The sequence below is a fragment of the Lissotriton helveticus genome, chromosome 12, assembly GCF_964261635.1.
Source record: "Lissotriton helveticus chromosome 12, aLisHel1.1, whole genome shotgun sequence".
NCBI classification, from domain to species: domain Eukaryota; kingdom Metazoa; phylum Chordata; class Amphibia; order Caudata; family Salamandridae; genus Lissotriton; species Lissotriton helveticus.
Window position 1 is genome coordinate 356,908,995 of NC_136073.1, and position 10,578 is coordinate 356,919,572.

The window sequence follows — 10,578 nt, forward strand, 5'->3', positions numbered from 1 at the left end:
TTAGGTAGCTCAGGTGAAATCTGGCAATTTAGTCCATCGAATTGATGTGGCCACGCATATTCAAGCTGCCGTCAAGGGTTATTCCAAGTGATTTGGCAGAGTCTACAATGATAGGGGTGCAGTTTAATGCTATGATAGCCTTGAACCAGTCTTGAATGTCGGGGTAGTTTTTCTTTAGTGAGATGAAGAGAAATTCAGTTTTTTTTGCGTTAGGTTTGAGTTGGTCAGAAGTGAGCCAGTGTACTGTCAGCTTCAAGGCCTCATTCAGGGAGTGAATGTCCTCAGGAGAAGAGATTTTAATGTAGATCTGTGTGTCGTCGGCATACATGTGGTATGCGATATTGGCGGTACGGAGCACCTCTGTGAGCGGTTCAAGGTAAAGAGGGTTGGGGACAGGGTTGATCCTTGGGGAACTCCAACCGTGATCGAAGTGGGAGCGGATAAGGTGCCGTTGATTAGGATTCTCTGTGAACGATTCTGGAGGAAGGCCCTGAAATATTCTAGAATGGTGCCATCCAGTCCCATCCTGAGTTTGAGACATTTGAGGAGTGTTTTGTGGTTAACCGTATCGAAAGCCGAGGATAGGTCAAGGAGGATTAGGAGACATGTTTTGCCTTGGTGAAGGGCTTGTAAGGCATCATCCATGATGTGTAAGATGGTGGCTTCAGTGCTGTGACCAGATCTAAAACTGGATTGGAAGTCATCTAGTAGGCTGAAGTTGGTGATATGTTGGCTCAGCTGCTGCTGTACACATTTCTCAAGAACTTTCGCTACGAGTGGGATGTTGGATATAGGTCTATAGTTGTCAGGGTAAATAGGATCCAGCATAGGTTTTTTTGAGATAGGGAGTCAGGTATCGTTCCCTGTAAGAGGGAAGCGCTGATTATTGCAGTCCAATAGGGGATGATAACTTGAGAGGCAGTAGTTAGGCAGTTAGATGGGAGAGGATCGTTGTAGTGATTGTTCGGGTTTAAGGAGGACAGAATTTTTGAGACAGAATCTTCCTCGTAGACTTTGAAGTTGGACCAGTGAGCTAGGTTTTTTGGTGAAGTCTGGGAAGGCAGTGCGGAAAGAAGAGATGGAGCCAGTAAGCTTTGGAAGAGCGTTGCCGATTTAAGATCATTTCCTAGGGCAGAGATTTTGTCACAGAAGAAGGAGGAAAATTCCTTGCAAGTTATTGGTGCTTTAGGGGTTTCTTTTGAGGTTTTAGCCAGTTTGTTAGATTGGTGTTTGACCAGTTTCAATAGCTTGCACGGTCCATTCTTGGCGTTCTCCAATTCAGTTCTAAAGAATTCTTCTTTTGAGTTGCGGACTTTCCTATTGTATGCGTTTCTGGACTGGCGGAGAAGATGTAGATGGACTGCTGATGGGTGCTGTTTCCAGTTGTGTTCAGCCTGCCGAAGAGATCTCCTCTCATTGTTGAGGGATCCATTGAACCAAGGATACCTGTCTTTGATCCGGGTTCTTTATAGTTTTACCAGAGCAAGGTAATCGAGAATGTTGGATATGGTTGTGGAGTAATGGTCAGTGAGGTTATTGACCGTGGAGATGTGAGGGGGGGTCGGCCTCACAGCGGGCAGCCAGTTTCAAGTGATCCAGGTTCTTGGTGTCTGTAACCCAGTGTTTGGGAATCATGGGATGAGGTGACCATGTCTTGTGGGTGCCATGCAGTAGGAATGTGATAGTGTGGTGGTGAGACCAGTTGCAAGGGGCTACGGAGATAAGCTTGACCGCTGATTCCTTGGAAATGATCCAGTCAATGGGTTGGTAGTGAGCAGGCTTGGGTGAGGGCTTGGTCGGACAGGAAGTCTCTGATGGCGTTGACCTGTGGGTCCTTGGGGTCATTCCAATGCAGGTTGAAATCGCCAAGGAAAATGTCGTTGGAGTTAAGCAAGACCTTGGTTGTGAGAATTTCCATACGGTGGTCAGTAAAGGTGTCTTTCATGTCTGAGGGGTGGCAGAAGATATGCAGTTTGCACAGTTGGGTGGTATTGTTGCAAATAGGCAGTGCAAGGAATTCACAGGAGTCTAGGATCGTCCGGAAGCTCAGTAACGAGGAGGTTAGAGCGGTAGATGCAGGCAATGCCTCCCCTTTTTTACTGGATTGTCTGTCCAGCCTTACAATGCTGTAATTGGGCGGGGCTCAAAGGTCAAGGCAGGGCGAAGAGTAATCATTGAGCCAGGATTCAGTCAGGACCGCCAAGTCAGATTTATGGCTAAGTATGAGATCGGCGATATCCGAGGCATGCTTTACTGCTGAGCGGCAGTTAATTAGGAGGCTGTATGGTGGAGAGATGGCGTGTGAGTCGTGACCAGGGGCGGAGATGGGTACAAGCGTTAGGTTGCTATTGATCACTCCTCTGTCGTGGAGGGTAGCTGATCTGTTGCAGTTGGATGTAACTGTGTGAATAGGGAGTTTGACACTCAGAACTGTGGTGCAGGAGATTATCAGGGCAGATTCGTAGCTAATGAGGAGGTCTGTGACTACTTCCTCCGTAAGAGCGTAATGGGGGCAAGTTTGTAAGTAAGGAGGAGGGCCTGAATTTCCTCCTCAGAGAGGTGGCAAGGCTGCTTGCGGGATTCAGGTGTCTCATGGATAGTGGTAAAGGGTGAAGGAGGGGCATGGAGGAAGGGGCGGGAGTGGAGTCCTGCGATCGCTTGAGATTCTCATAGGAAAGTTCAGTGAGGTGCAGGAGGTTCTTTAGATCAAGGATGCGTTGTGTATGCTCAGGGTTAGTTCAGCAGCTCTGTGGTGGAGACTGTCAATATCAATATAAGTGGGGAGCTCATGTGGGCAGGGGGCCGAGGGTGTGGGAGCGATTATGAGGGACTGTGCTGGAAGCCTGGTAGAGAGGCTAGGTCGATCCATGTCACGAACCATAGCAGGAGTTTCCCTGTCCCATAGGGAGGGGGGATTTTGCGGTTAAGAGGTAGGAGGTTTGGGGGTGCATCTGTTAGCAAGCGCTGGTAGCTTGGGGGAAGGGCTAGGTCAGCTAGAGTCGAGGGCCCTAGAGGGAGTTTCAATTGGCAAGCAAGAGGGAATAACTTGAGGGCGGGGGTACAGGGGTTTGGGCGCGCTTTGGTTTGCATGCTTTGGTGGCATGGTGATGGGGCAAGGTCGACCAGTGTTGTGAGCCCTAGGAAGGGAGTTTCGTGAAAGGCTAGGTACCCTTGTTGGATTAGGTGAAAGAAGGTGCGGGGGCAAAGACGGAGGAGGGTTGTGTACATATTTCTGGAGGAGGGTGAAGAGGTCCTCGAATTTAATGAGGTATTTGGGTGGAGCTTGGATCAGGATGATGCCGTTTTTGTATAAAGTAATGGTGAGGTTGGCTCGCAGGTTGGCGGACGGTGTAATCGTAAGTTTATTGCCATAAGGGATGTTGCTGGCTTTGTGCACGTTAAGGAGGTTAGAGATGGCTTTGCACCATATGGAGGTTTTCCTGGAGTAGAAGATGAGGTCGTTGATGACTGTGCCTTTATCTGTGCTAAATCGCAGGTCCGAGATCAGGGTCTCAGGATAACTTTTCAGGATGGAGTGTTTGAAGGATTTAGTGACGGATTTGGAAAGATTAGGGGGATAGACCACTGTGTAGGAATTGTCCCCCCTAGCGCTTAGGCAAGGCCCTGCCATGCTGGAGAGAAGTTTGGGAGTGCTAGGGTTGGGGAGGAGTGAGAATGGTAAGACCAGGGCAGATCACCTAGGGACACTAGATTGATCAGGACTGCGGGCGACACGGAGGCGAGATGGGAGTGGATGAGTGTAGGTTGTCTCAGAGGCGATGAGGCACGCAGAGTCAGCCCTGTGTATAACCTGGCTTAACTGATGAGGCCAGGCGAGTTGAGCAAAATCGGTATAGGTTTTTACTTCTGAGGAGACATGCCTCGTGGGTATCGGTCATCTAAGGTTGGCCAGGGTGGGGTAGTATGGAGCTCGGGCAGTCCTCTAGCTATGTGTTGGCAGCCCTGTATGTGGTAAACAGGTGTCACTGTTTCTGAAGGATATGTGGCCAGGCGAGTTTAACTATGTCCATTGTGAATACCTCACACCACCATGCCTCCATCGGATGTTCAGGACAGTGTCGCAAAAATGCCCCATGTGTGGTGTGGATAATGTAGACTTTTACCACGTGACATGGCACGTGGGGAAATCCTCCACAGTTACGGCATGCACACTGGATTTTTGCATGCAGCCCCATGGATTAAACACTTACAGTTATACGCATTAGATATATATAACTTTGTTCTCTTGTGATTATGCCCCACAGACGGAACCTGGCAACACAGAGACATTTTACATACACGAGGAGAAGCTATTCTTCCCTCGCTACAAGGATAGGATAGAGACTTCCCTTCCATTATCTCCCCACACATAGAAGGGGGTCCATTTCCAGCCCTGAAGAAAGTCCTGGACCTTTACGGCCCTTGTTGGACTGAAACATTGTCGGCACCAGGGTCTTAGGACCATAAATATCCAATAAAGACCTGTTTTTTAGAGATTTACTGACCCAGCCAGACCCAAGAATAAAGGGATACCAGGGGTCTGACTGGTCTTTTAATCTTTAAGGCCCGTTCCTTCATCTATTCAAAGAGCTACCCAACACTGTGGTTGAGCCCACCCCGACTTTTAGGAGTCAGGGTGACCCGATGATGAAGCATGACACCACTAGGGTGTGTGAGGGTAATTAAAAAGAAATAGTGTTTTTTTCCCTTCTAGTCAGAGTAAAAGTGTCTACAAGGGGTTCACTTGTTTTCAAAGTTGAGAACTTCACAATTAATTCTAAGTCTTTTAAATGTAATCAGACTCGTACGTGTCCTACTGAGACAACCAAACTAGATGTAATTAATACAGCACAAAAACTAATCAGAGCACACAGAAAATTCTAGTTATAGAAAAATTCATTTATCTGAATTTAGCATATTTAAAATTCAGAAGGGTACAATTGAACAAAGTAAATATCAGCAAAAAAGTTATGACAGAGATGTACACATGAATTAGAACACACAGTTCATAACATACGCCAACTCCTGGATATAATAAAGCAAATATTATCCAAACATCAATAAATATTGCTTATGAAAAACAAATTTTCTTGGAGATGACGTGACTGTCGACGTTTCGGTCTTGGTGGCTTCAGTCCATTAGACCATCATCAGGACAAATAACTTTATGCAGGATATACAACCTTCTTTAATAATCGAGAGAAGACACAGTTCAACCTGGAGTCAAAATAACATGTAGAAAGCAGGGTGGATATCACTGGCAGTGTCAAACAGCGTAGAAATCACTGGTCGTAACGGACAACAGAAATGTCAAAAAGATGAAGTCAACAGCAGGTCTTCATATATTCAGGAACGATGAAAAGAACTCTAATTTAACAATCAATGTCAAATGATACTGATGGAGGTTTTCTCAAACACAGGGGCTCGTACGAATGATAGATGGTCCCACGCGGCTGACATTTACTTTGTTCAATTGTACCCTTCTGAATTTTAAATATGCTAAAATCAGATAAATTCATTTTTCTATAACTAGAATTTTCTGTGTGCTCTGTTTAGGTTTTGTGCTGTATTAATTAGATCTAGTTTGGTTGTCTCAGTAGGACACCTACGAGTCTGATTATGTTTAACAGACTTAGAATTAATTGTGAAATTCTCAACTTTGAAAACAAGTGAAACCCCTTGTAGACTGAATGTATTGCCCAAGCCTACAAGGGTATATTGGGTCAACCATTGTCTTTAAGATTTTTTCCCTTCTAGGCACACGGACATGAGTAGCATGGTCCTCTTGCCTTGAGTGGCTGTTTGTAATATCTTTACTACCACTCATGGTGGAATATTTCCCATAACATTGCAGATTACACAGCACCAGACATTCTGTCCTGGTGCAATCTTGTTAGAGTATTTTTTGTGAAATATATGGCAGTGTGTGGTACAGCAGCCATTCCGAACCACAATGTGCACATATGTCACACAAGCTAAGGGCCGGCTAAACATTAATACACCTAAGAGGTGACTGCTTAGTTCGATACCCTGCCCCAAGGTGTGCAAAGCAGGAAGTATGTTCATAAACCTCATGCTACCACTAGTGTGACAAGCAATAGTGATACACTGGAGGACGGGCTCAGAGCTGCTGCTTACAGATTGGCAGAGAAAGTGGAGGCTGACGTGCTATGGCAGGTGTGCTTGCAGGCAGGGTGCACCGACCACATGGTATTATTATTGTTAGAACATTATATTATAGGAACTTGATGTTTTTGTGCCACCCTCGGTGACCTAAGCAAACTACAGTGCAACTGCGTGAACTCAACTGTGCCCTCACCATATGTGGCACAGTCAATACACTATCTTTAATACATGCCAGGCACTCCTAAACAAGCCTCTTCAGCCCAGGAGGCAGGATGCAGTATATTAAAGGTGAGGACATATAAGTGCAAGACTATATATCCCTATAGTGACATTCCCAATTGGTAACAAATATAAGTGTTAGCGGTCTATAGAATAACATGGGCTGCCACCCTTGCATTCTCGAGGTTGGCAGCTTGATCATGTTTCGTTTTAAATAATGTGCCTTCTCACCCCTGATATAAAATCTCACACCCTGGGTGACGTGGCATGCACCCAGGTGGCAACCTTAGAGGTTGCTCACCAGTTTGCCCCAGCTTCTGTGTGCTTTGTCTGGCAATCTCCCCGTTCCCTGTGCCTGCTGCCACCAAACAGGATTCTGACCTTCTTCCAGGCAGTGTCATCACCCCCAGGAGTCAATGAACAAAGGCTTGGGCAGACTGAAGGTCACACCTCTCTCCTCCCAAGCAGGCTAATGAAGTGGCATATCAACGTGGTGAGCTTCAAAGGCTGCACCATCTTTGATATGCAACAGGGCTGACTCCCAGTGGAGAACACAACCTTGCCCCGGGCACATTTGCACCCTGGCAGGCGGTAAATAAGCTATGCAAGGAGGTGTTCACCCCCAGAAGGCTAGCCACACCTCCAGGTTGAGCAGCCTGGTCTGTTCTCTAAAATTTGATTTTTGCCATCTTTAGGAGTGGCAGAATAGACGGTTCCAGGGTAGAAAAGGTGATCCACATCCCGGGATGTGGTCACCTTAAGGGCAGACTAGCTGCAGGGACTAGCTGCGCTTTGGCTACTAAGTCCCACACACCTAACTTCCCAAAATCTATGATTTTAGAGAACCTCCTGTCTCCAAGAGCCTCAGTTCTGACCAACCTGCATCAAAGAGGACAGAAGAAGAGCCCTGCACCAGAGACAACAAGACTTGCTTAAAGCAAAAGATGGATAGCCTGCACCTGTGGCTACACTTTTGGAACTGCCTGGTTGAGACTCATCCTAGGCTATCCCCTGGTTCCCCCAGCAAGAGGGACCCCTGTTGAAGCCTGCGGCACTCTTAGGCGCCCTTGGAATGCAAACTTCATGTAAAAAGAGCCCTGGATCCAAAGAATTACTGCCCATCAGGCCCTCCTTGAGTTCGCCCAAAATAAGGTGGTCTAGTGCATTGTGAGAACTGTAGTCCTGCCTTCAGCAAAGGTACAGGCAGCTACTGCGTTCCCCTGGGCCACTGTGCGTAGAAGTTGATTTCAACACTGCTTACTGCTGCTAATGTTTGTTGGTTGTCAGTCCAGGGATTGACCTCTTTATTTGATGCTGCACTAGGAGGAAATTTCATACAGCCTTCGACCGACGTCAGCCACCACACTGGTATTGTTTTTTGCACTTTCCCCCTTCAGCGCCATCTGAGTGGTAAAAGCAGCTCTCTCCTGCAGCTCCCTTTCAGAGCCAAGGACAACCAGGACAACTCTGCGCCCAGGCTCCAAGGGCCAAGTAAAATTTAACTGACTGTTGTGGCTTGCTTTGGGTCTGTATCACATTTACCCTGCAAGGGTACAATGCAACTCGACCTGCAAGAGGTTGATTGTCACTAGTGGCTTTTCCCATTGACTGCAAAGTTACATTTTCACTGATTATTTTGTATTGATTTTCTATTACTTCTAAAATCGATAACTCTGGCTGTATACATGTAACTGCATCATTTCGTTGTCTAAGGGGCCCATTAGGATGGCAAGCGGATCGGCGATCCGCCCACCATCCACACAGGAAAGGCCCCCGCCATATTATGATGGCTGGGGGGTCCGCGGCAGACGGAAAGGCCATGCGGCACTTTTCCGCCGGTCGAAAACAAGGTTACCGCCATCCATAATACAATGCCTGTGGAGATGTGCCTTTCCATATCGACGTTGCCGCCATGGAAAGGCATGTGGTCTTTGCCTGTGGGGGCCTGTAGCGTGCCCCCAGGATGTTGGGGGGGGGGGGTGGGGGTGCACATGGGGGGTACCAATGGTACCACCCAGCATTTGCATGCACAAGGTGGCATTAAGGTTGTGCATGCAAATGCCCGACATGCATTCCCAGCATTGTGGTGGGCGGTGCTGTGAGCACCGACCGCCACAATGCTGGGAATAGGATTTCTCACCGCCACGGTGGTGGTAGCATCCTAATGTCAGGTGCGGGACTGTCGCACCCTTAGCATCCGGTTACGGTGGTGGGAGGACTTTGTCCACCCGCCATCGTAATAGGCCCCATAATTAGGATAAAAATTGACTTTATTTTTATACATTTGTGTTGGATTTCTCCTGAGTTGTGTCAATTGCTTAGCATCTGTGTTGGTACTCTGAAAAGCCTGACAGTTCTTTGCCACGCTACCAGGAGTGAGCTATGGATTTATTAGTGTGAATCCATGGACCATCTTTAAAGTATTTCGACAGTATTATATGTTGGGGTCTAACCCCTAAACCACACAATACTCCACTTTCTTACACACTATCTTAAAGTGTTAATAGGTAGGGGCATTTATTTACATTTTTCTATATATTTTTAAAAAAAATATTGGAGCACTGCACTACATCTACAAAGTACTGCAGTAGTTATAGCAAAAATAAAAATAAAAAACTTGTATGTAAAAAATTAAAAATACCCTGTAGTACACTATCTTTGTGAAATACATAATAGTGCAGTGTCATTTTTTTATTTTTTTTATTTTTACAAATTAAATAGTTTTTGAATTTTTGGGAAGTAGGGCAGTAATTTCTCTGTAGAATCACAGTACTCAATTATTTTTTTAAGTAAATATGTAAAAAAATTGAAAATACACTGTAGTACACTATATTTGTGAATTATAGTGTAATACAGCGTATGTGTATGTTTTGACACCTCTGTACTCCCTAGGTGGTATCACTGTACTCTGTTACATTTCTTTAAAATATATAGACACATATAAATAATGTTCCCTACATATTACCCCTTTAATACAGTGGTAATAGTTCGAGAAAAAATATATAGCCTACTACCTTTTGCTCAGGCCCTGATCCAGAACACAGCCATAGTTGCCTTTTACTTTTGTAAAGGCAGCCATTTGTCAACCGTGTACTGCCTTGTCACCAGCAAGTACCATCAAATTAACATGGTTTACTGCAGCCTTAGATATCTCTAACTTTAGTGCCTTATATGTTTGAAAATAATTACCTTACTTACTTCTACTACCAAAAATGATCATCTACACACCATAAACTGTATGCCGGGCAAATTTAATTTAAATCTTACCACCCGTTTTCCCACTACCCATGAGTACAAAGTCTATGGAAAATGCATTGATGGAAAACGCGTTTTGAGACCTCACTTTATTTTTGTTCCTCCTCCCACCCTGACGAATCTCCACGAGACTTTGCATCGGCTGCCAATTTACAAACAGCAATGGGTCTGCAAAGTTTTGTGGAGATTTGCCAAATGGTGGGAAAGTAATTAGGAAACAAAAATCAGAGGAATTCCTATCTCTGGGAATCCTAACTATAAGTAATTAGAAATGTGTGTACTATCAACCTAAAATAAAGTAAATATTATTAAATAAACATACACAATTAATATTAAATGAAACAAGTTTATCAGTGATAAATGTGCACAACATATTAAAAGCAATGGGGCAAATAATGAAGAAAACACAATCTACGCAAGACTAATACCATAGATGGAAACTGTTTTAAATGGGATTAATTGAGACAGCAAGATGCATTAGGTGCAAGTGTGGGGTAGGCTCATCATTCTTTCCCACCATTTAGTAACAGTAGCCTGTCCAACTGTCTTTCATGTAAGATACAAGCCGAGAAAGTTTTCATTCTAGATATTCATGGGGGGCTAACCTATCGTCTTGCTGTTCTGGGGAGGTGAGGTGCAAAATTCTTACCTGGCATAGAAAAATGTTTTGTGCTCCAGGTTTGGTGCTGGCAAGGAGCAATTCCCAAACAAATGGGTAATTCAATAATTCCAGACACTTTGACGGGCGCAGAGGGATGGACTGATTTATGGTTATATAAAAAGCTGTTTATGAAGTCCAGTATAGTCTCAACAAGTAGGAAAATATACTGGCTTCCTGGCTGGGGGAACAATGTCGTCATATTTGGTGTGTGGACCTCTCTCTAGAGTTGTGGTTGGTGGCTGGTTGCTGAATTAGTTCTTAACTAAGTTATCCTTTTGACAGAAGAGAAGTCAATTTCAAAGATGTTTTATTTTATG